The sequence below is a fragment of the Amblyomma maculatum genome, chromosome 7 (assembly GCF_055883805.1).
Source record: "Amblyomma maculatum isolate TAMU_Amacu chromosome 7, ASM5588380v1, whole genome shotgun sequence".
Taxonomy (NCBI): domain Eukaryota; kingdom Metazoa; phylum Arthropoda; class Arachnida; order Ixodida; family Ixodidae; genus Amblyomma; species Amblyomma maculatum.
In genome coordinates this window covers 3,855,985-3,882,557 of record NC_139350.1, presented here as the reverse complement: position 1 = coordinate 3,882,557, position 26,573 = coordinate 3,855,985, and the positions used below count along the sequence as shown (strand labels likewise).

Sequence of the window (26,573 nt, the reverse complement as noted above, 5' to 3'; positions counted from 1 at the left end):
AGCCTAGTCACAGAAATCGCCACATTTGGCAGGCCTGCCAAATGTTTCAGTGTATTTGATGAAGACGGCAGTGAAGTATTATTTTTAAAGTAGCCAATAAATGCATCGCAATTATAGGGTGTACAAGTGTGTTCAGTATGCGTCTTCTTTTTTTTTTTTTTTTTTACCGGAGCTGATACATGAAAGCTGGGCTATTATACGGAGTACTACAGCAGGCTAAACGAAGTTGGTGCATGCATTGAGAGCTCACTGCAGTTCATGCATATACTTTTCCCTTGATGATGGGGTTATCTCTTTCTTTGCCGCAATTTTTAGTCGCGACGTACTTAAATATCGAAATAACATTTTTCAACTGCCACTGAGGACAGACTCAACCAAAAGTCACGCCCCGGATGGTATTCCTGACGTTTTCCAGAAGTAGCGTGTTGTTGTCCAACCGAAACTTTCTGTATAATGCTTGACGCTTAGCAGTCCTCTGAATTTCGAAATTCGCTGACATTATTTTTACTCCCAAATCGAGTAACAAACATAGGTATTTTTTCTATTTGCACAGGATTTTCAATTGTTTTCATGAAGTGTGCCAGCAGTGGTTTCTGCTTTTCGTCCGGGTTCTCCTTTCACGCCGCTAACTACAAAGCACTGCATGATACCGCATAAAAAGTTCGTTTAAGCTATGTGTTCCCATGACAGGCACTTAGGTCGTTATTGGTTGGATACAACTATTTTGTTTTCGTGAATGTTTATTAGCTTGAAGCACCTGCAGTCGTCATCGGTTTACGTTTCCCTGGGCGTCCGTTGTCACACGCCTTGATTTTACCATTTTTAAATGCCGTATTTAGTCGACTATACGCACCCCCTTTTTTCACGATCACTTTGTACAAAGTGAGGAGGTGGGGTGTTTCTATTATACCTTCCCGGGTTTTCGCGTCGACAACCTCAAGAGACAGGTGCGAGAAATAGCAATTCATTAGACAAACTTGACAAACACCTTCTGCAAACGCGATTGCAGTGCGCTTGAAGTTCAAGCAGTGACAGCTCTCTTCAACCTTATTCCGACTTCAGTTGCAGATACCAGGCAGTTGACGTCAAACAATGCAACGCGGGCCCGTGATGTCTGCGAAACCTGTTGAGATCCGCTGAATGGCCGCCGATTCCAAGAGCACGTGAAAACGCACTGATAGAGTAATCTTGGTCGCTTTCGGTCAGCTTTTGCCGTCCTGCAGCGCCAGCTGTCGTGATGGGCTGGAAAGCAGCAACACAAGATGTGAAGTTCGCGCCGCAGACACCGCGCCACCTAGGGTCTCTAACGGCTCCGGCTCGATGGAAGGAGCAAGCCCGCTGGAAGCTTTGTCTACACTCTCTTTCTCAAGAGAAAGGGAGTGAAAACCTTTTTTTTTTTTTTTGCGAAGTTGGGTGTGTGCAGGGGGTTACCTAGGATCAGGGAATGCTTAGAATCGCAGAACTACTGTACTTGCCTCATTTCCACCCATGCTCACGTCTTTTGTTAGGTGGCGCTTCTCTTCATTTTGTGCCTGATACCTGGCTTTCAAGATGGTGATTGCATAAAGTAAACTGTGACAGTGGTTTTCTCTACAAGGAACACCCTTTCGATTTCACATTTGGGCAGGCGGAACACAGGCTGTGCAAGGTGCCACCTCCTTGGTCAAATTCTCTCCTTCAGTGTGCAGTGCCTATCTGAGACCTCATCGCCCAATTATTCTTGTGTTCTTTAGGCCAAAATATAGGCCGCCCTGGTCGCTCAATGGTTAGGGCGCTGGACTGCTGGATCCGCAGAAGCGAGAATAAATCCCTGCCGCTTTTCGATGGAAGCGAAAAGCTAGGCGGCCGTGTGCTGTGCGATGTCACCACACACTAGAGAACCTCAGTTGGTTGAAATTTCTGAAGCCCTCCACTACTACGGCGTCCCTGATACCCTGAGTCACTTTTGGGCGTTAAATACCATTAACGAAGTCAAACCTACAGTCACAGAATAAGTCAGACCACATTGGGAACGACGACTGGGAGCAGTCTGAGACAGCGGACGGATTCAGCTATTTCTCACTCAGTGTGCTCGCGGTCTGCCCAGCAGCGCCTGTTTACCGGACAACAGTTCCTTCAAGGTAGGAGGGCGTAGAAGAAGCGTAACGATCCTTGTGGGTACCGACGGCGTTCGTAAAAATATGTGCCCGACGAGTGCATAAGCACCTCCAAAATAAAAAATGGTTATATAAAATGACCCTTTCAGTCGCAACTACAGTGCGGATATTACAGCACTTTGAACGCTTCCCTTGAATTCGAACCTAGAGAGGTACAGAATGTGAACGCATGAGTGATCAGACGGCCTTTCCTGCACGAGCGTATGAATTCTTCGTCTTGCCTAATGCGGCATTGAGCCAACAAACTGCGCAACAACTACCCGCGCTATAAAACTGGCCAAGTTGTCTAGCTGCCGCCGCGGTGACGGGAGTTGCTAGCTTATGATTGTTGTCATGACAGGCGCCACATAAGTAATGAAAATATATAATGACGAAAACAACTGAACAACCCTAACAAGCGGGTCGAAATAGTAGATGTGCGCGGACGCCTGCTTCCGTCCTGCCTGCAGGCGCTGTTCAGTCTTTTCTCGCCAATATGCACCAAGCAGCCTGTCAGCCCTCTTCTAGAATGTATAACGCCGTCTTCCTGCGGAGTGTTTAATGGTGAAAGATGCTGCCCAGATGGCCTTTAATTGATCCGTCCTTCGAATTAGTGGCAGGCGCTCCTTTTGTACTACCACTCGTCGGGCAAAAGCTGACAACGCGATCTGGAGCTCTTGAAGAAAAGCGAGCTTCCTCGACGCTTACTTCACATCGTTTAGTGCAAGCATGCAAAAGCAAGACGCAAGATTGCGAAAATGGCTCAGCTGCAAGTTATGGTGGCGCGAAAGGGTGAACTAATGGCATCATCAAGCCATCCCGCACAAGAAGAGATGTGGTGCGTAGAAACAGTAGGACGGAAATGAACGGCGGCGCAACACGGAAACGGACACAGACAAGAAGGGGACACCACATGCGCACACTACCAACTATTTATTAAACGGAAAGGTGGCATATTTATACGTCCATCTCAAGCATCACACTAATCGCCACAGTCCGCTCCAAACCCAACACGTGAACGCCGAGCAGCACCAACAGGAAATCAGACAAGATATTTCTAACCTCAGTAGATAAACTATCAAAAACGGGACGAAAAAAAAAAAACCTTTTCTTTTCTCTTTTTTTAAAAACGGAAGGCAGGCCATATCTCATAACAAATGCAGTGTGGACCGAAAGCAGCAGAGTAAGACATGAGAAGCGACCAGCCCGAACCCTAACAAATAAAAAATAAAACGATAAAACAATCGTAGCAAAAGCAGAGTCAAAACAGTTAAGCAAAAGCAGTCAGAACCCTAAGCCAACAACAAAAGACGATCGTAGCAAAAGCAGAGTCAAAACAAATGAAGCAAAAGCAGTAAAAAAAAACAAAAAAAACTAGGCCAACAGCAACAAAAGACGATCATAGCAAAGGCCCAGTCAAACAAAGGAAGCAAAAGCAGAGAAAAACCTAAACCAACACCAACATTTGTAGCTCAAGGAGAGTCAAAGAAATGAAGCAAAAGCAGTCAAACACAATCGTATACCAAAGGCATAGTCAAAAAAGGGGGAGCAAAAACAGTCAGGAACCTAAAAGCAACTAAAAACGATCGTAGCAAAAGCAGAGTCAAAACAAATAAAACAACAGCGGTCAAACCTAAAACAACAGCAACAAAAAGCACTGGTAGCAAATGCAGAATCAAACGAGCGACGAAATTAACAACCCGCCTAACTAAACATCACAAGGCCGTTAAAAATTCCGGGCTTAAAGTCGCACAGTGCATGCACTGTGCGACTTTAAGCATGACTGTGCGACGCACAGGGTTCCAAAAGAGGCCCATAAGTGTCCACTTGCGTCGCCGTGCGAAAAAGGAGCGGCGCCTCCCGGTTATGGCACAAATTCCAAAAAACAGCGGAGACGGGAACGCAGCGTTCTGGTAAAGAGCCCGTTTTAACAAAAGTTGCATAAAGATAGGAGCGAAAGATTACAGCTCGCAGTAATTCGTCTCAGCTCGGTTACAAACACATGGCAGTTATTGGCAGATCCAATGGCACCAGGTAGATCATTCCGCTGACGGATGGCGAGGAGAGGGGCTGAGTGAAAATAGAAAGTAGTTCTATCAGGACCAAAATTTCGTGTGATGATCGATGCGTGAAAAAATGTAATGGGCCAGCGGGTTACGGTAAACAGCTAAAGGAGAATGACTGTGATATCAACTGTAGAAAAAGGACAGAATGAAAAAAATTCTGCCCCTTTGGAGGAGGGGTCAACTCAAAGCTTTTTTGTCTTTTCATTCCTGTTACACTCCGCGGTCGCGAATAATTAGCAATTACCTGGTTATTTTATTTTGCATGGACTGCAGTTTCTTTGCCTAGTATGTTTAATGGCGGTTGCAAATAAAAGAGCCATATCCCACTGAGGTAGTCTAAGCCTTGTATTCGCGTTTGCTAAACGACAGTTGCGGTTAGGAACGCCAAGTTCTTTCGATGCCTTGTTTGAAGATCTGCGGCAGTTCAACGAAATATCGGATGCTAGGTGAACTCCTAAACGCTGCATGGTTGTTACTCATTCTACAGGCTTTTTACTCAACGAGTAATGGCAAGTCTGATCCCCTTTATTATAAGTCTCTGTCAGGGACTTTATCGAATGGTATCGCGAAATCTACAAATACGGCTTCTATGTTAGAGTTGCCATAAACTGCACATGAAGATGATAAACTAATTCTTAAATTTGTATCTTGCATGATCGAGGGCGTAGAAATCCGTGCTTATTGGCGAAGAAAACGATATGCTTAACCAAGTAGCCCAAGATAGCAGATGGGATTACATATGCTCTAGGATTGTAGCTGGTGTTGGTTAACAAGATCTGCCTGTAAGGGGATGGTTTAAAAGCATCGCGAAATATAAAGAGCGATAGGACATGAGCAATTTTTCAGTCATTCGGTGCGCAACCCGTGTGAATGGACGGATAAACATCGCTGGCTAAGAATGGTAGAGGCTTCGCTAATTTTAATACTTTAAGGCATATTTAATCGAGGCTTCGTGCCGAGTTTGTAAGGAGTCGATACTGGCGCCGTTACTGGTCGCAAGAAAATTCTCACTGTCGGCGTCAAAAGAGCTACCATATTCGCTGCGGCTTAAATGTCAGCAGCGGTACACATGGGGCAGAATCATTGGCCCTAATTCCTTTGAAGGGAAAATGAATGGAAGGAAGTATATGCACGAAATTCTGCTGCTGCTGTTAACAAATTGGTCTTCAGTGTCCCACTTAGCGAACTGCTTCAAGTTTCGTTTCAGAGGGACGAAGTCCCACCACAATTCTCCAATTAAAAAAACAGGTTAAACCGTAACTCTCCACGATAGTGGACTGAATGTGATGGAGCGGCCTTTCTGGCCCTCGAGGTCCCCTGATCAGCCCACTAATACTTGTCACCTTGAGGTAGGGAAGAAATTGCTTGGCAGAGTTGTTGACTCGACGCGAGAGCGACTCATGCACTTTGTGGGAAGGCAAGCATTTTGAACATTTACGCGATAGCGTATCAAGCTCGTTCGATCAAAACGCCGTCACCGCCGTACTCAGTTTCCGTTCTGATGTACTAGCGAGTTGTCGGAAAGTGGTAGGAAATTTGTCGGGAACGGTCGGTATGGGGTCTGTAGTTGCGGTGGTGTCCCTTTCCTTGCTGCGCGGTGTAGGTGTCCACCCAGCAATTTGACGCATGTTGCGTATTTCCAATAAACGAATTTTCAAAGGAGCTAACGCGGCTACTCTTAAGCTAATACTTCATCGTATAATTTTTTGAACTGCTTGTTTCGTGTTGATTAACATAACTCGAAGCTGACCTCGTCGTGGGGGGATGTGGTTAACGCGCTGGACTGATGCACCCAAGGGTGGAGGATCAAATCCCGGTCGCGGCGCCCGCTTTCTCGTGGAGGCGAAACGCAAAGCGCCGGTGTGATGAACGATTTCAGTTCATGATCAAGAACCCCAGGCGGTCGAAACTTCCGGAGCCCTCCACTACGACGTCGCTCTCAGCCTGAGTAAATTTGGGACATTAAATCTCATAAATCAGAAGCGAAACGAGGAGGCGTCCGTGTGCTGTGCGATGTCAGCGCACGTTAAAGATCGCCAGGTGGTCGAAATTACTCCGTAGCCCTCCACTACGGCTCCTCTTTCTCTCTTTCCACTTTAACTCCCACCTTCCTCTCTTCCCTTACGGCGCGGTTCAGGTGTCCACAGACACAAGTGTGACAGATACTGCGCCTTTCCCTTCCTGTGAACCAATTATTATTTTATTCTCATAAATCAGCAACCATAATTGGAAGCTGTGTAGCATTTTAGATTATTCGAAGCCAGTTTACAAAATATTTTTCCTTGGGAAAAAATAGTTCCATTTTTCACATTCTTTGTACTTAGGCCGTGCACACGGACTGTATTTAGTTTTTCTGTTGGTTTTATTTGCTCTTGCTTTGCAGCAATCCCAGAAATGGAGCAGTGGATTAGAAAATAAATGTGAATTTGTGCGCTTTGGTACAGTTTCGTGCTGCCTCATGAGAACTTGTAATGCGTTCCTAATTCATTGAAAAAATGGTTACATGGGGATCACAAGACCTTCGTATACGCTTCCCCGGCGCACATAATCAGGGATATAAGTTACCTTACACTTGTGCACGGCCCTCGAAATCATCCGTGGCTTTTAATCTGCGGTATGGCACATGTCGCCATCGCTCTATCCTGTGTGCTTCCATTAATTTCATTCGTTCTGAAGAGCCCACGTGGTTCCAAAAAGTACAAGAACATAATCGACAAGAGGAAACACTAGGCCCTTTTACGGCGGAGCTCGAGGTCCTGCGACTCCGCTAGATGGCATGGCACCTGTTAAAGTTACATTTTGGTTTAAGGACTGTGGATGAGAAACAGACTATTGACAGGCAGAAACAACCAGATGAAAGTTATTTGTTTGCTAAAATCAAGAGAGGAATTAGTTCAGATTGTATTAGTAGTCATCGCTAAGAGGCATGCGCCGCCGCCGCCGCGAGATTCAAAGGGTTTAACCATATCTATTTATCCAATTATTCATAAAGAAAGAAGCGGCCGTACCGGTGCGGTTCCGGCGGTAGCGGAACTTTCCCAACTACAGTGACTTTACAAGGTGTAAACGGCGGCTCAATACAAGCGCCTGCATGAAATTACGCCTTGCTTAAAAAAAAAAACGAAAATGCAATCCCCTTTTTCACAAAATATGCCGCCCTCTAGGAGTGTTTGAAAATACGTCTGCTACTGGTTGAAAACGACCTTGGGAGATGCAGCCGCCAGCGAAATGATGTGTGTTGATGATGATGATGAACTTGTGGCCATGCCCTTTGAATCGGGTGGACACTGACACAGTATCCGGCGTTCTTGACAGCTACCGCCATCTATCGCATACGCCTGTCACGAATATTAACTACACCTGGCCTCCGAGATACGCTACGGCTGCACCGCTCACGGAGGCTATGAACTGCGCATGCGCAGCTTGGGTTGGCGGTTTGTTTTCAACCAAGGGAGAGGCGCGCATGCGCAGAGCGGCTTTGTGAAAAAGGCGGATTGTGGTCTCCAAGATTTTGTGCTTAACTGCGGCAGTTATCTTAAAGGCTAGTGCGCATCGGGGGAAGGGGGAGGACAACATCGGTAGGTGCACTGGGAGTCAAACTCGACCGCTACTGCCCTATGGGACGGTCGTCGCTTATCTTGCTCTGTGCTGTGGCGGCACTGCACTTTTTTTTTTGTAGGCAAGCTTGCCATAAGGCATATTATAGAAACTCATGTAAATGGTTTTCCGTGAGCAACCGGAGCAGGCTTCCGCTCTTAGAGTTGTCGGTGAGCCATTTAGAAAAGTCCTCTTCCCTTGTTGTGGCGCTGCACTTGGTTGCATGGCAAGTTTATCATCATCATCATCAGCCTGACTATACCCACTGCAGAGCGAAGGCCTCTCACATATTTCTCCAATTAACCCGGTTCTGTGCTAGTTGCATCCAGTTGACCCCTGCGAACTTAACCTCATCCGCCCAGCTAACTTTCTGCCGCCCCCTGCTACGCTTTCCTTCCCTTGGAATCCAGTTTGTTACCCTAAGCGACCATCGGTTATCCTCTCTTCGCACTACGTGTCCCGCCCATGCCCATTTCTTCTTCTTGATTTCCACTAGAATGTCAGTAACTTGAGTTATTTCTCTGACTTAATCTGCACGCTTATCTCTTAATGTTACCCCTACCATTTTTCGTTCCATAGCAAGTTTAAAGGTGCGCCACATGTTATCGCCAACTCTGTCTAATAGCAATCGCTTAATGAAACAGGGCTCGCCACACGTCGCCTACATAGTCATTCTTCGGTTTCGCTGGCGAAGAGCGATAGGTGATCACCGTCACTTGTCACCCCACTTTCTTGCCAGACGAAGCGTCATGCGCAGCAGCTGCGTAGCAAAAGGGCGGAACTTCACTACTTTCTCGCATGCCTAGTTAGATGGATTGGGCTGAAAGTTTCGACACCGATTTACTAGGATACAGGCCCCTTGCTGCAATTTGCAAAATGTACAAAACGGAATAGTCATGAAATGGCACCATGTCCAAAATTTTAGTACAAACATGGATCAATGAATAATAGGTTAATTTTTACATTTAGTAAATCGCTGATATTACGATGACGATTATGCCCATAGTTTGGGTCGGCCTGGTCGCATCTCTGATGTGCGAGGACAAGTTGCGTAGCTCTTTTTGTATTATTTAAAAAAATGCTAAAGACCTAACGCTGAACAACGTGGAGAGGCCTGCCTCTGCGCAATGAGGACGCTTACACGCATCAATTGTCCTTTGTTACTGTGCACATTGTTGTAAGGGTTGGCGACTCATGAACTCAGATCTGCCCACTCACTTTGAGCGACATGGCGTCATCATCCTTGGATCGTTTGACCGGTACCTTGAGTTCCCCTTTCACAGAGGTGGTGAACGATGGGAAACTCTTGGTTGCTAAAATGACTAAAGAATGTGACAAGGGCGCCGCGGTAACTTGCACACCCGAGTGGATCAAGCGAGAAAAGAACGCTTCGCCTGGGCTTGCTTCATTCACGCTCGAGTGTCGATCAATAGTTTCAATGCGCTGCTCACGTTTCTATTAAAAAAAAAGGCGAGCAAAGAGGCGAGGGTGAGTAGCAGTTTAGGAGGTGCTGAAACGCGTCCTTCAGCCGCAGCTGCGGCCCTCAGCGGCGCCTTGAGCGTCAATAATCACTCGCTCCTTTCCCACGGGCCGGTGCGCCGGTGCGGGCCGGTGGCGCAGGACATGAAGGGATGGCTAAACTCGGCCAACCGAGGACGCTCCGGAGTGCGCCCGGTTCAATAAACGACGAGAGGTAGAAGGCTCCCGGAACAAGACCAGTAAAAGGAAAATTTGCGATGTGCCGACGACTCACTGTTTTGTCCTCAAGCGGAAGGAGGTACTCTCCCTTCAGCCCTGCTTCACTTATCGGTTACACTTGGCCCGCTTCTTCCGGAACCGCGACAGATTTTCCTCTCCGACAGACACTGGCGAAATGTGTACGCTTAGCATACGCGTATCGTGAGCTGGAATAAACTAGGATGAGGGGCAGTGCACTTTATGGCGCCTTCAGGGTCTGAAAGAATGGCCTTTATTGCCTGTTTATGCTGGAAAAAGCGGATCGCGCGAATGCTTTAACGCAGCCTAACCCTTGGAGCAATACACCGCAACAATTCACAGTATCAAACATGACCGCGGTTTTGTGTCGCTTTTTGATGCTTTGGTAGCCCAGGGTTATCTCTGGATGCTTACGTCGCCCTGATCGTAGGCAGTGTTTTTAAGAAATAAAGTTGCGCACTGTGGACCGATGTGTTTTTTTTATCAATTTTTTTTTTCAGCTCAAATCGTACTCGAAATTTTTAATTTTGCCTCGGGCATGATGCGCGGGGGGGGGGGGGGGGGGGGGATCGTCAATCACCAGTAATCGTCAAACGCAAGATTCAAACCAAGCTTTCCTTGACGGCATAAACTAGTGGCATATGTCCGCTGCAAGCAGTTAACAGCGTGTAAGCCAGCGGTGGTATTTTCACTTGCATTTCTGTTGTGGGTATACCGTCTGCATTGGGACACTATCCAAACATGTCGATCCTGATGGCCTTCTCGTGCTGCTTGTCGGAAACTCCTAAAAATAAAGTTTTCACGCCGCTCACACCGACAGCTTCCGGCGGCTTTACACAATCAAATGAATCAAGCGTATACCTTAAAACAATCCCGCAAAAAATATGTCCAGCGCCATACGCCTTGTAGTAGGTTAAATATTTAGGGGAATCTCTCAAGATGGAGCAGATTGTAATAAAGGAGGAATTACTCATTGGCATCTACTCAAACGCAGCCATACAGCGACGAAGGAAAGCTATAGAGCTTTTTCAGAGACTTCGAAGTTAAATAAAAATTCGTACTGGTGCGGTGTTCTAACCCGGGACACCACCGCTTTTCCGGGGCAATCGTTCTACCAACTCAGCTAACCAGGTAATTACTTCGTCATAATAAATCTACTCCACCCTGGGGGATTCTCCTAAATATTCAACCAACAGCGCTCCCACTTCGAGTTATTGATCATTTTGCTCTCGCCGTATACCATTCGATCTGCTGAGCGTTCTGGCTGGTTGATAGATTTTTCTCTAGACCCTTATCGTATCCGGTACTTATGCGTAGAAAGTGAGGATGGGATACCATTTGATTTAATTATGTTCATGGGCCTCCGCTGTATATGACGCTCAAGAATGGCTGGTTACCATTGTGATAAAGACGCACGACCTGCCCGAATTTATTTTCGGGAAAGCGTGGACAGGATTTTGCAAATTCAGTAAGCTGCTGCAGAACCTCCCGAATGGCTCTCAAGGCGAGAGCCTTTGTTGTGTATAGTATTTGTGAATTTTAGTGGGTCATATGTAAATTGCGTTTTTGTGGGATTCTTGTTTATTTGTTTTCGTTGAATGCAGTGTGCCAAGACCAGGAAATAAAGAAAAAAATGTCTGGTTGGCTCGGTTGGTAGAGCCACGGCCACGGAAAGGCGTTGGTCCCGGGCTCGATCCTCGGAACAGGAAGAATTCTTTTTTAACTTTCTCAGAAAGCTGCATGGGTTTTCTTTGTAGCCGAATAGCCGCGCTTGGATGGATGTCAGTGCGTAATTACTCCCTTATTACTACGCCTTGCAGTAGCAGCTCAAACTAGAAGTGCGTCCAGAGTTTCTGAGCATCTTTAACAGTTGTTGTCATGATGAGAAATGCGATTTTCCTGTGTGTCCGAAAGCTCATGCCTCAGCCAATCTGGTCCAGTGGATGATTGGCCAGAGCCCGCATTTAGAAGGCGATCATTTATCAAATAAATAAATTGTCCATATTGCGTAAGCCGTTCTCATCCCATGGCGTGCCTCTATTGAATTGGAACCAAACTTCGCTGCAGTTGTTTGACATAACTGGGCGCTTGACAGACGAAGGTCAATAACGACAGTGTAGGTGAGCAATTTCTATCAACAATGATGAAGCAAGGCGTCATTTAAGTACAGGAGAAAGAAAAAACTGGGGCATGACATGGTGCAAAAATTAAAGGGAATGGGCTTGTCTCGACAGGCCTTTAACAGGCAGGAAGGTGGGCTGGAGCGACTTTCGTGCGAAGGCCAGGATAAAAATGAGATCATACTACGCAAGAAAATGTGCAGGATGTTCCATTCTTACGGTGCATATGCGAGTGTACGGCAGTGCTCCGGACGCCAGTGAGTGCGTCCCGGAGAGGTATCCAGGCGCAGTGGCAGACACTGGTCCACCGTTAGAAATGACCATGTGCCACTTGTTGGTTTTCGCACTTGCGAGCACCTTTAGAGCGTGTGGATATAGCTGCTACAGTGTCACTGGAGATTCCCTAGAATTGCGTGACAAGGTAGGCTGGAATTCAGCTACCAAAAGGAAAAGTGGTGGTCGTATCGCGCCTAGTCTTCGCTCGTTAAAAGCCAGACAGATGAGTCGGAGTGAGAGTTATGCAGCGAAAGGAGATGCAGAGGAATTTCGCACTAATAATTAGAACACACAAGCAGGGTTTGCAGATGCTGATCCTAACATGCAAAGCGCACATTAATAGGGGCTCTAGTACAGAGAAAAGGAGATTTGGCGACAATACAAAATATACGAGAGAGCAGAAACAAACAGACGCCAAAATGTTCACAGGGCACCGTGACATGCCGACGCTTGGAGAGTCACGAATGTGGCCGCTTCGAAGACAAGGCCGCTTCGAAGCCTTGTAGGTCCGTGGCTGTTGGAACAGCTAGTTGATCCCTGGAGCCGACCAGAATTAGCACTCCATGGAAGTCAACTGCGGCGCGATCTAATGGCCGACGCTGGGCGACCTTGATTTACAGGCCGGGCCACTTTTGTTCGTTACAGCGCTCCGACGCAAGCGATCAAATCGCGTGTACAACAAAACCTCCTCTCTCCCTCCCGGCGAGACATCATTGGTCAGGCACGGAGGAAATCCCTGAATCGTGGCTTCCGCGCCACCGGTCAGTCTCCGCCGAGCGGTGGGGAGAGGGTGACGCCTAGCGGTAAACGGAAGTGTTTTCTCCACGATTCCTGAACCGTCGACTGGCTTGACGGGCGCAATTCTGTCGCACCGGCTTGTAATTTTGTTCCGATTTCGCGAGAATATCGCAGAAAACAACTTCAGGTCCTCCTGCGGCTGTGCTACTTTTCTTCGATGAGCTGCCATGACACACGCATGAACGCTGCGAAGAGTGTAGCTACACAGATGCGTGCTCAACCCTGAAAATGGATCAACCCGTACAAACGACATCGCGATCAAAGCACCAAGCTGAAGAGGCCAAATGCCATAGACAAATAGGGCTACAAGTTACAATGCTGGTAGCTTTAAAGGGGGTAAGAGGAGTTTGGCATAGGCAAAAATCAGATGTAGGCGCTGAGAGAGATGAAAAGGTGATTGCCAGTTTGGATAATTAAGGTTGTTAAGGTAATTGAGACAGTACTGCACCGCAAGTGGACATCGCGTCAATAACCAGAGAGGGAGTGCATAAATCCCGAAGCGCAATGCAAGAAAGCGAATCACCTGATGAAGATGAGGTGCTGGTAGATCAATTGAAGGAGTGTGGCGAATTGTTCTACAAAGCCTAGCCCCCCCTAGGGGTGTATGCAGTGCCTCATGACGTCAATCGTTCCCGAATCTTGGAATGACGCTAACCTTTTCTTAATCCATTGGAAAGGGGCTATCAAAGACCTAAAAGCTTACAGAATGATTACCACACTATTCGTTTTAGGCGTTTACTAAGATAATCGTAAATAGAACCAGGACATCCTTAGAGTGCGATAAACGCGATGACCAGAAGGGCTTTGTTTTGTTTATAGGATTTAATCTTTCAGAGTGACTATGGCCATGAGGGTGGCGTAGTAGAGGGCTGCTCCAGAAAATTCGACTACCCGGGGTCGCGCGCTGGCAATGTGCACTGCCATTACACAGCACACGAGCGCCTTACTTTTCGTCTCCCTCGAAAAGCGATCGCCGCGACCAGGATTTGATCCCGTGTCCTTGGTTCAGCAGTCGAACGCCGTATCTACCTAGCCACTTCAGTAGGCTCCAGGCAGGCTTCAATAGAGGAGACTACATTCACGCTATCAAAAAATACAGAAATATGCTGAACCATAGCCTCCTTTATACTTTCTGTGCCTGTCAACGCGCCGCGCGAACAATAGAGCGGCAGCCGAGTAAATTTGCGTGGCACTGCCGCTGAGGGCGCCACTGACGTAGGGGTCGAGGCGCACGGGTGCGAACGCCAGCGTGGGGGCGGGAACGCTGTTATTCGCTTGCGGGTAACTGCTACTCAGCATGAATCGTACATATTGAGTATATTCACTTGTAAGGCCTACATTTTTTAAGCATAGCAAGTGATCATGGTACTTGCTTGACAATGACACTAATGCTATGACATTTTTTGTGAGGCACTTTCAAGAAATGTGCACATGGCTCGAAAACAGTGATCATGGTACTTGCTTGACAATGACACTAATGCTATGACATTTTTTGTGAGGCACTTTCAAGAAATGTGCACATGGCTCGAAAACCTGGATAACTGCTCCGATAGCGTCAATGGTAACAGAAAAGTTGCAATACTAGTCTATGCTACGGTGAAACAAAATTTATAAAGAAAGGCACCAATATGTATTAACACATTTCGAAACAGCAACTGTGCTACAAGAGGAACCACTTTTACAACTTCATAACTTTTTGTGAAAGTGGCTTCTGCTGAAACAGCAGCTTATACAGATCATTTTTGTCATTTATCGAAGAGGCGTAGTTCACCAGCAGCGGTCTGATAAATCTTGTTGCCACAAGTCGAGAAAACTGTTGACGGTGACTGCTGTCACTGACGGGGCACGTTTGATTTGCAAGTTTGATTTGCAGATGGCCGGGACAGCTGCGTCGGTCAGATTTCTAAGTGGATTTTGCAGTCTTGGTTTTTCTTTTAAGGTTCTCTCCACAACCAGCCGCAGAGTGTCTAAGACATAGAGTAATGCGTCAGATGGGTAAAGCAGCCCACCTCGGTCCTGATATCGCGTGAACAGCTCGAGTGGGTTACTAGTAGGTGGCTTCGTTGTGAGTAAACAGCACTTCTCACATTCCATATGCTCACTTATTACACGAGCAATGTAGCCACCTACATAGAACGCAGCCGACAGCTGTAAGGAAGGTAGAGAAGCAGGGACATGCTGCACATCTAAGCGTCCCAAGGCTTCGAAAGCAGCCTCTGGAAGCTCATCGCTGCTCCCAAGTGCACATAGCCCTGCAGTCCTAAGTCCAGTGCTGTGGTGACTCTCATGACAGAGCACGTTGCTGTGTTCAGATGTCGCGGCAATTCCCGTCTTCAAGACCTTTTCTAGTCCTTAGAGTACTGACCGCACGTCAAGTTGGTCGTTGCATCCTAGTGACAGTCTCAGGGTTCCAAATAGCGATTCAATTGGGTCACTGCTGACTTTCCGCTTTAGTACAAAACAGAACTCCTCAGCTAGCAGATAGCAGATGCAGCAAGCAGTCGAGTAATTTGTGAGCAGAAGAGCCTCGTACGTTTCGGCTGTGAAAAAGCCACGAGGGTAAGTTGCATCTTTCTTTAGTTGGCCGATATATAGCGGAAAGGCAACTTCTAGCCATTCCAGTCAAGAATCATTTTTGTCGTCAAAGTGCTTGAAGTCAGGGAACCTTTTCTCGATAAGTTGTTGTTTGTTGCTGGTGTCGTGCAGTAGGAACCGCCGATGCATGTTCTTCATAAACAGTATCGTTGGTCCCGCATAGGCAAATGACATATGGCAGCTTTGTCCTGCGTGCTCTTTCAAAAACTCCAGAGCAGATGTAACATCTGGAGAAAAAACTTCGACAGCTCTTTTGACGTTCATTTTTTCAATATTGTCCGGAAAACATGTTTTCTGGTTAGACTCCTCACAGGTTTTACAATCCAATCTTTGTGCATCTCGTAAAGTTTCTTCAAGTGAGAATATGTAACTTCTCCTTTGTTTCCAAGGTCGCGTGCAAGGAACTGAGACCGGATGTTTTTCAAAACTTGGCAATAATCGAAGCTTAAGAACAGCAGCCGATCATGATTACACAGATGCGGTATCCTGTACGTGAGGAATCCGCCGCAGAGGTCCTTCATTGCACTCACGTTTACTTTATGGTTGTCACTTAAAAGGCGCACCACCTTGAAGCCAGCCTCTTCGACCTTATTGAGGACATATCGCATCAATTTGGACAGCTGTGAGCCATTCAGTCCTTCAGTGAAAAAGTACGATGCTGGTATTCTGTATGAAGTAGACAGACCGTTAATTACAAAACAAAGCAAGGAATTTGCCAGTACCGACATACTGTCAAGACCAGTGGCCACACCCATGTCCACATGGCCCACGAAACTATCTTGCTGCTTGTTATACTGTAGCTTTGGCTTGATTCGCATCTCATCGACGATGAGAGAACATACTCTGGAATGCGGCGATTCCAGCTTGTCAAGCTCTGATTTCAGCCGGGCTTGTACCAAGTCACTGATGCCTGTTTCTCCAGAAGTACTTCCAATGAAGTTTTGCAGCGTTTTTCTTCTCGGAAGCTTCAACAATCTTTCCTTTCGGGCATGCTCATAGCTTTTGTAGAAAGATGTGGAATGGATGGATGGAATATAGGAGCGTCCCCTTTGAAACGGGGTGGTAGCAGTAGCTATCATGCTCATTTTTCTCCCTATATCTTACTTATTGATTTAGAATGGTCAACTAAACCATCATTCTATTTATTAAATTTTGTTCCTACATTACTAGCATTATGTCACTTCTCTGCTTTTAAGCCACCAATCTTCCAGTCGTTTTTTGCTAGTTTCCACCGCCGGTTTATTCACCCGGCTACTGTTATCTCTAAACCCCTGAGCTTCAGGAACAGTGATTGCGCCTGCATCAACTTCCGGATGGATACCATTGCATTCGAGTATAATATGGTCAATTGTTTCACTGGAGTTTCCACATACAGCACATGCGTCATCTCCATTGTTAAACTTGGTTGGTTCACAGGAAGGGAAAGGCGCAGTAACTGTCACACTTGCTCTGTGGACACCCGAACCGCGCCGTAAGGAAAGGGAGGAAGGTGGGAGTGAAAGTGGAAAGAGAGAAAGAGGAGCCGTAGTGGAGGGCTACGGAGTAATTTCGACCACCTGGGGATCTTTAACGTGCGCTGACATCGCACAGCACACGACGCCTCTTCGTTTCGCCTCCATCGAAACGCAGCCGCCGCGGTCGGGTTCGAACCCGGGTACTCCGGCACAGTAGTCGGGCGTCTTACCACTGCACCACCCCGGCGGGGCACCATTGTTAAACTTCTTTTTGTAGATTCGTGTTCTAAGGCACCCTGATCTAGCTTCAAAAAGTAGGGCACTGCCTCTTGAGTTATCAAAGAAATCTTCCTTCCTGATTTTCCACTTTCGGTATAATTCCACACTCTGTTTTTTTTTTTTCATCGAATTTATCCAATTTTTACCTTCTGTGTTTTTCACCTGTTGCTTAATGCTCTTTATTTCTCCGTCCTTGTTACTAGCATACTTACTAGTTAGTTTCCTAGTTCTTTTCCTCCAATGTGAGTCAACGCTTTTTAGATACAGGTATTTAAATACCTTAGCTGCCCATCTGTTACTGTCCAATTTCCTCAGGCGTTCCTCATATAATATTTTACTCTGAGCTTCCCGTACTTCGAAAGATGCCCAGCCCATATCTCCCTGTACCGCCTGATTTGTAGTTTTGCCGTGGGCCCCTAGTGCTAATCGTCCAACGGATCTCTGATTTGTTTCTAATGTCGACTGTACCTCTGATTTTAGGCACAAAACCGCATTTCCGAAAGTAAGTCCGGGCACCATAATTCCTTTCCAAATACCCCTCAATACGTCATACCTATTGTATCCCCACAATGCCTTATGCTTCATTATCCCGGCATTCCTTCGCCCTTTGGCCTTAAGTGATTGCTCATGCTTTCCAATGTATGCCAATCCTTCGTTTATCCATACCCCCAAATATTTATATTCTGCTACTCTAGGTGTTTCAAGGCCTTGTATTTTAAGACCCTGATCAGTTGAGCCGTTGAAAATCATCAGACCCGACTTAACTGCGCTGAAACTGAAGCCTAGAGTGTCCCCTTCGTCTCCGCAATACTTAACTAGAGTTTGCAATTCTTCCAGACTCTCAGCTAGCAGCACAATATCGTCTGCATACATCAAACCGGGGAGGCGCTGCTCTACCGCCTTTCCACCTAATCTATATGACAGGGTAAAACCTAGGTTACTGTCTTGTATCCTCCGTTCCAGGTTTATCATATAAAGCATGAACAGCACCGGTGATAGAGGACAGCCTTGTCTTAATCCTTTGCATACTTTGACATCCTCCGTACTTCTTATCCCTTCCCACGTAATTTCTACTTTGTTATCCCGGTGTATTTCCTGTAGGAACTCCATTATCTCATAACCGATACCTTCTTCTTTTAATATGTTCCACAGGAGTTCCCTGCTTACGTTGTCGTACGCCCCGTTTATGTCCAGGAAGGCCAAATACAAAGGTCTATTTTGCACTCTAGATATTTCGATGCATTGGGTAAGCACGAACAGGCTATCATCGAAGCGCCTACCATTTCTAAAGCCGTTCTGAAGTTCTCCGAGTATCTTGTTACTTTCAATCCATGCTTGCACCTTTAATTTGCACCGCCTGCATGGCTAACCTGTACATTACGGTTGTTATGGTAATCGGCCTGTAGGATTTTGTGTGCATCCTTTCTCCTTTCCCTTTATAAATCAAATTCATTTTACTCTGCCGCCAGCTGTCCGGAATTTGCTTATTCGTTATGACTGTTTCCAAAGCTTTTAACAACGTTTCCTTACTTTTTGGACCGAGTTCATTAATCAGCTTGATCGGAATTCCATCTATTCCTGTAGATGTGTTTTTAGGAATATTTTTTTTCTGCCTTTTTCCAGTTTAGATTGGTCAGTTCTAAGGTGCTTTGTATTCTGCTAGCTTGTGTTGCTTCCTGATTTGCGGAGATTACCCTATCGTCGTTCTTAAATGACTCGGCTATAACTGATGTAATGTAGTTCACTGCGTTGTCTCCCTTTAAACAATTTCCCTCGTTATCTTGAATCCGATCTTGTTTTCTTTGATTCTTCTTCCCTAGCCAGCTTATATAGTTCCAGAATATTCTTGCTCCGCCTCTAGAGGCATCGTGTATATCAGCCATCCAGCGATCGGTGGACTGTCTTATTTTACTTTGGACGAGGGCCTGCACTTGAAGTTTCTTTTGTCGATATGATTCCCATTTTTGGTCGATTTCCTCCTGAGAAGCCTGTGCTTTCTTTGCCATTCCGTGTTCCCTTGAAGCAGCCCGTCGTTGTTCAATAGCTTCCCTGATTTCCTTATTCCACCAGCTCCGTGACTTCCTCTTTCCATTCCAGCGGCTTGCTACTTTAACCTCCTGAATTTTACTCCTTTAGTAGTTCTACCTGTTCATAATCCCAGTCTTCCATGGGGCTTTCCTCTATTGCTTCCTCTATGTCTGCTGCTATCTGTGCTATTTGATCATCGTTTAATTTTGCGTTTACGTTTTGTCTAAGTTCCATTTCTCTTTTCATCAAGGGCCCCATCTGCAGACTAATACGTTTATGATCACTTCCCAGACTACACTCCCCTTCGTCTATTTCCATTTTTGTGACCTTGCTATAAATTTCCTGTGACATTAGACAATAGTCAATGGTCGTCTGCCTGTTGCGGAATTCCCACGTGATTTGGCCTTCGCATTTTGTTTCTCTATTTACTATAACTAGATCATGTCGCTCGCAGAAATCTATCATTAGCTTCCCGTTACAATCCGTGTTTCCATCCAGATCGCCGATGTGGCCGTTCATGTCCCCCAGCAGAATAATATTGGCCCGTTTCCAAACTGGCTTATATCGTCACTGAGACATTCAACACGATCCCTGTTTTCTTGCCTGCATTGATGTCCTGTTCCTAAATAAACCACCCCTAGCCATGTCCTTATGCCGGCAATGGTTCCTGAAACCCAGATATGTTCTTTACAAGATGATTTAATTCTTTGCCAATTTGTTCCCTGGTGTATCAACATACCTACCCCTCCACCCTTTTTTTCCGTTCTCGTTCTGTTGCACCCTTCCCAGACGTAGCCTTCTATAAACGGCGGATCTTCTAGATCCCTGAGATGAGTCTCGCAAAGAGCATACACACCTATTTTGTCATCCTTCAACTGCTGTTCTATCTCTAGCCATTTCGCTCTTTTTCTACCTCCTTACATGTTTATGTAGCTGATCCTAGTGTTAAATTTCTTTTTTGTACATTTCTTTCTCGACCTACTCTTTGCCATTTTTTGGGGACTCAGCCTCCATTATTACACTTTCTTCTGCTTCACTTCTAACTACCTCTGTGCACGGAGTCCTCGCGGACCCCCTAAAAAAGCTACAGCCCTGCCTGCCAAGCGCCAGCCGTTCTCTGCTCCGACCCTTCTGTTAAAATGAATGCCATCTCGCTGAAAAGCCCTACCAAAACCTGCTTTATGTACCTCCCTGTTTACCTCAACCACTTCGAAACGCTTCTCCAGGCTTAACTTTCTTATGTCCTGATTAACTGTCACCACGTCCTTTTCCATCTTTCCGTTCAATCCTAGCACCTCTGGTACTGTGCATACAACTATCTGCGTCTGCTGTGCTATCTCCCTGATCTCGTCAACTCCCTTAGCTAAACTTTCCACCACTCCTGCAGCGTCACCATTTAAGACATCGTTTAGACCCGCGGCTACTATTACCATACTGCGCTCTGCGGAATTCTTCAACAGCCTATTTTTACTCTCTTTTAGCACAGCCCTCATTGTTCTCCCTGGGAAGGCTCCAACCAACACTCTCTTATCACCCCTTACACGTTCCAAGATATCTCGCTTGCACCTGTTCATGTTAGAATCTCCGGCGATAAGCACCAGGGCCTTCTCTCTCCCTCTCCCAACTTTTGGCTCCTGCTTTCGGTTATCTGTGTCCTTATCTCTGGAATTTTCATTCTTCCTTACTTCTTTCTTTTTTTCCGGCGTCTTAGCTGCTTCTAAATAACTCTGACGGTTCGGATCCGCCTGACCTACTTTTCTTATGCCTTCCATGCCAGTGCTGGCCCCAGCTACGTGGCCCGCATTGGAATGTTCGTCCTTGTTGGTTCCAAGGACAAAGTCGGCCCCTTTCTTTTCAATTTGAGTAAGCTGTCCAAGCAGTTTCTGATTTTCCGTCCTTAGCAAACGTACTTCATTTTTTAAATCCTCCACATGAGACACTAAACTGCCCCTTTCTTGATCAAATCTATCTAGACGTGCATTCAGTACGCAACACCGACACAAAAAGTCGCTGCCTTCCGCTTCACCTACAGAATCAAAACGCGTTTCTTTGAGATTAACCTGCGCCTCACACTGAGTACATTTTACCTTCTTTTGATTGCACATCTTCAGCGCTCATCGACTGAACTATAACTGTTACGAATTAGTATAATATACACATTGCCAAAAGAAGACACAAGAAACGACTAGCAAACACGCGTTAAAAACCAATTCTGCGAATGTCAATAGCCTAGAAAGAAAAATATTTATCTAAACAAGATAGCTAAACAATGAACGCCAAGAAAACCTAGCTGCCGGCACGAAAAACCAGGCCGCTATGACCAAGAGCTAAAATCTATTCTTTAGGCTGCACCTAACCTAACTAGATGAAAAAGAAATAAAGTTAATAAAAGAAAGAACTCATCTATTTGACGCTTCGGAAGCTCCCGCTGCCGCCAGTCCGTCCGTTTCCGGTAGCCACGTGCAATCGGAGGAGCGATGGAACACGCGTCCACACCACACGGCTGTCAACTGTCAACTAATGTGTCAACATTATGTCTAAGTATAATGCAGTGTCGCACTACATCTTCCGACCATATTGGCATTTTTCGCTTGAAATTGACAACTTGGTTCAGCAGGAAAACGGCAGCAATGTTTTTTTTTTCTTCCGCTTGTCCCCGGATGTATGCCATATTCTCAAAACTACTGCCTTCTTTAAGGCTTTTCAGCTCCATTTTATATTTATCTACTGTGATGCGAAGCCTGTCTATTTGCTTTTTTAGGTCTCCTTCCTCTTCCACTTAATTCTTTCCACTGCCAGCAGGTTGGAAGATCTGATGTCAGCTTGTGTTGTTTTGTCGACGGGGACGAGTTCTTTTTCTTTGTTTCTACAAATAGCTCTTTGTTGATGCTGCTGCCCTTCAATATAGTTGACGCTTGTAGTTGGAGAGGCTTCAGAGACCTCACTGTCAGTATCAGAAGTTGGCGTTTCAATGTTCGTGCTTTCGTCGTGCTTCATGAGTTTTTCGCTGGCTCATCTTGGCTATGGTGGGTCTCAAAAGCTGCTCTTTTTCTTACGCTTGCACTGTTCCTCTCCTTCAATATTCGAGGTTGCAAGTATGATGGGTAGTCAGTGAACACTGATGGTACAACTCCCTTTTTCAGACGGCGCCTTTTTCCTTCTGCGAAGTCCAAGTTTTTGAAATGTTTGCTGCATACCCTTGATAGTTGGAAGTGCAATTCAGTACCCAGTCGTCTCTTCGTATTGCTGTCCGCCATTGCTCACGCAGCGCAGCTTCGACGGGGATCTCATGAAAAGAAACACCAGGCTCCTTCTTTTTACTGTCTGACCGGCACAGTGGCACACAGCAGTATGTCATTGGGATCTGCAAGGAGAACAACTTCGGTATCAGCTGTTACTTTCAATGATTCAGCACGTCGCGCAAAAGATTTTTTTTTAACTTAATGAACAAGGAGAACAAATATACGCGTTGTATCTTTCTGTTTCGCTCACTCCAAAGTAATCGTCACAAGAGGTAAAGCTTGTGTTTTTATTTTATCACAGAATTATGCAGTTAGCCTATACACTGCAAAAAAAGTTGTACTGGGGCATATGCAACATACCACACAGACGAGCTAACAAGGGAGGAAATTAGCACCGCAGTCCAGAAAATACACGTGCACATTTAATATTATTATTACTTTACTGACGCGTGATAATCACAGTTTCTGGTGCTGTCATTATTTTTCACAGGCCTCAATGTAGTTGACTATGAGTTTGGTGGTTTCCGATGCTAGAGAGGGACACAGCTATCGAGTTGAAAAGGGAGACTATATTTAATATAGACTTTGCATCATTCGGTTTAACTCAAGGTAAGGTAGCCATCGTCACAATGGGTAAAGCCATGTAAAGCTTGTGTTTTAATTTTATCACAAAGTATCACAATTAGCGTATACTGCAAAACAAAAAAACTACAAAGGAGCACGCCCAACATTCTAGACGAGCTAGGCAGAGAAGCAATTAGCATTGCAGTCCACAAAACACACGTGCACATCTAATATTGCTACTGCAGTACTGATGCGTAATAAACACAGATCTTTGTGCCGTCACTATTTTTCACAAGCCTCAATGCGGCTGAATACTACGCAGCGATCGCCGGAAGGATAAAGCAAAGCTGGCACTTACCAGTTAGTACAATGCTGTATTCCTGTAGCATCCGAAGGCAGAGAAAACGCAAGACCTTGCACAATGCGAAATAGCCCACGAAACAACGAGAGATCGACAGCACGTGGCTGCCCGGACTGCTCTGAGATGCAGCGCACCCGGCACTCGCCTGGCGAGGGTGACCCTACGTCGCTGTTGCCATCTCTTGGCAGCCAGAGCGGCCAGAGGCGTAACTTCCCAACGGAGGAGGAGAGGCAACGACGGCCGCGGAGCGCGGAGCTGCCAGGCACAGAAAATATAAAGGAGGCTATGCCTCTGCAAGTGTCTAAGCCTCATCAGTCCACTTAAGGGCTACATTTGGCATCCGTTGGAAAAAAATTTGTTACCCTTGCAAGTGGAAAAAACTATTCCCGTTAATGCAAGTAGGAAATGGCCCCGAACTAAACTTTGTGTCTTCCATGTCAGGCCCACTGTAATGTTAATACTGTGCGGAAGTGGTGCTGTTGAACACAGAAACAAGTGTGATGTGAGTGGTGCCCTAGGAGACCTAACATATCATTGAAAAAAGGGGGTGAACGTGCATCAATTCTTGAGAAAGTAGGTTTTCACATGGTGGAAAATGCAACGACGATCAGGAAAATTGGTAAAGCATTCTACACAGCCCAGAAAGACATTTTCGCAGGTCCTTTATGGCTATCATTAAGCAGGAAAGAATTCATGTTCATTGCGGGCACAGGCAAGCAAAATAATGAAGCAGAAGGACATGCTCACAGATATCGTCGTACCCCTCACAAAGCTTCAAGAATTGCTTGATTAAGCTAGTGCAGTCACAGTCCATAAAGTTGTCCTACCTGCGTGAAGGTGATAGACATGTTGAGCTGGTGAGTGCTTCAAGGACCTCTGAAATGGTGCCTGTGGAATATTCGAATGAAAGAAGTCCACGAAGGCGGTCTTTATGAGCATTCAAGTCAAATTTCAAAGCTTTGCAGATAATGTTTAAAAAGTGCTCCTGGCAACTGCTCCCAATCAATTACGGTTACACCTCTTATGCGCTCACTCTTCAATGAGGTTATTGAGGCCTGCTGGGTGCACACAATCACTGGACGCTCCCAGGTGACGCAGGCAGTCAGGCGGCCCTTATGAAAATCGAATTTTCCTTTTTACTTCCTTTGTTTTTCCTTTTTGCTTCCTGAACAGCCTTCCTATAGACTTTTCCTTTCTTTTGACTAAAGGAAGTTTCCTTTGAGCTCACCTTGTTGAGACTTTCCTTTCTTTTGACAGAAGGAAGCTCATTTTTAAACTGGCTCTTTTTGGCAATATCAATAATGACCTTCCTTTGTTTTTCCTCAAGTAAAGAGAAAGTTCTCTTTACTCTTTATGCATCATACCTTCTTTTTTTTTGTTCGTAAGCGAAAACATACCTAGCTCATTTTTCTTTTCAGCTAGACTTCTCGTTTTTTTTCTTTCATTAGTATACCTTGCACTTTTTTAACTTCTGAACTTTTTTGAATAAACCAATTATACATTTATCAAAATATACAAAATCGCATTCGTTTCTTTGTTGTGCAAGTAAACATCATTTTAATTTTTTTTTTCATTTTATATTAAATCCCTGCTTTTTTTTTCACGCGCTAGATCTTACTTCTAGCGCAAGTTTCTTCTTAGTCGCCACACAAGGACCAATAATATTCACCACCTTCCTTCCTTTGTCCTTAAGTGTAAAGATAACTTTCTTTTCATTCATTTCTTGTGCTTATTTTTGTGTGTGTGGCATTACTTCGTCTATTTCTTGCCCCTCTGAATTTTTTAAGATAAAATATACATTCAAGAATTTTCATACATGTTAAAGAATGCCAGGTGGTTCTAATTCATCGCTTTCGCAGCCCGCTGGTTCGATGGCGATGCATGCGCGAGACGGCATGTACATACATCCGTGACCGCTGCTTTACGCAACAAAGCTCGGCGCAGGGCTGGCAGGGTTCGTCAGTATTTGCGTCGGCATTGCAGCCTGGCAACTCTTGGCTCTTAGCGACGCCAAGGGCGACGCTGTTAGCAAGCGCGGCCTGCTTCCGTCGTGATTTAGTGCACTTCGGTACGGCGCGACGTTGACGTCGCGCAAGTACGCTTTTACCGTGGTGGCATTTCCAGTGCGTTCGACGGGTAGGCGGTTACCGCAGCACCATCGATAACGGCTTCAAAAGCCTGCAGTTAAATGCACTTCAAGATGTGCCTAGTACCGGATGTCACATTGTTCACGAAAGTCAAGCTCGTTTACCTCCTATCACAGTTTAAAGACCAGCAATTAATACGTCAGCGACGTCGGTACGTCGGTACCACCACGCACAGAAGCCCCCGCAGCCGAGGTTACGAATACTGCCAGTAAAACCAACGTTATCACGGCGAGTAAAACCAATGAAGATTGACATGCACCACAAGAATTCCGCAGCAAAAAAAAAGGGCGCTGCAGCTGCTTGTGGCAATATTTTGCTTAAATTATTTTGTGTTTTGTTACGCATCACATATTACTACTAAAAAAACAAACGTTTAAGGTTGTTTATAAATTATAAGTTTTATTTTGAAAGTTTATGAAGTTTGCAAAAATGCATTTAAAAGTTTGCAATGGCGCTTGAGACTCTAGCGCTATCGTTTTCGTGAAAACAGCCGGCGGCATGCTTCACTATGTGTTTCATGACCGTAGGAAGTTGATTGTTCGCGTTCGTTGTGTTCGTCGTGTTTTCTTTAGCGTGAGTAGTGCAAATGGCCGATCATGTCTTGGTTAAATGGGCGACCGCTCAGAAGTGGGACGTATACCCTGTAAGAAACCTACAATCAAAAGAACTGCAGGCGAAACTGATGGATAATCCAAAATACTGGAAGATTATTCCAAACCAAGGGGTACTACATGCCCAGTGGAAGGAGGGGTCGTACTCTCCTACGTTCATTCTCGGAGTGGGTAAGTAGTCAAACGTCTCTTGTCTCTTTTCGTATTCGTGTCTTAATAATGTTTACCTGTGAAACACCTTCCTTTGCTACTCGCGGTGAGTCGTGTCGCGAAGTCGTTTACATGCCCGCATTACGACCGCATTGTGTTAACCGGCAGGTGACAGTAGTGCACATGGTGAAAGAGGTAGACAGTTGATTCCGGGAATTGCGTGAAATTAAAACAAAAATGCATAATGAACTGAATTTGCGGAAATAAGAAGTAGAATAAACGCGGCTGCTGTCGTTACGTGGACCTGATTCTCCCTGTTTACACAGCAAATGGCAATTCTCGGTGTTTCGTGATAACAGGAGTAGGCTTCCCAATTTGGGCTCTATATATATATATATACATAAAAAACACCCTGCCCGCATCGTCGTCTCGGA

At 45.7% G+C, this 26,573-nt stretch overlaps 1 pseudogene; it reads right to left on the bottom strand.

The window, feature by feature from the left end:
* Positions 1–14,386: 14,386 nt before the first annotated feature.
* LOC146182617 (uncharacterized) lies at positions 14,387–22,422 on the bottom strand (annotated as a pseudogene).
* Positions 22,423–26,573: the final 4,151 nt, after the last annotated feature.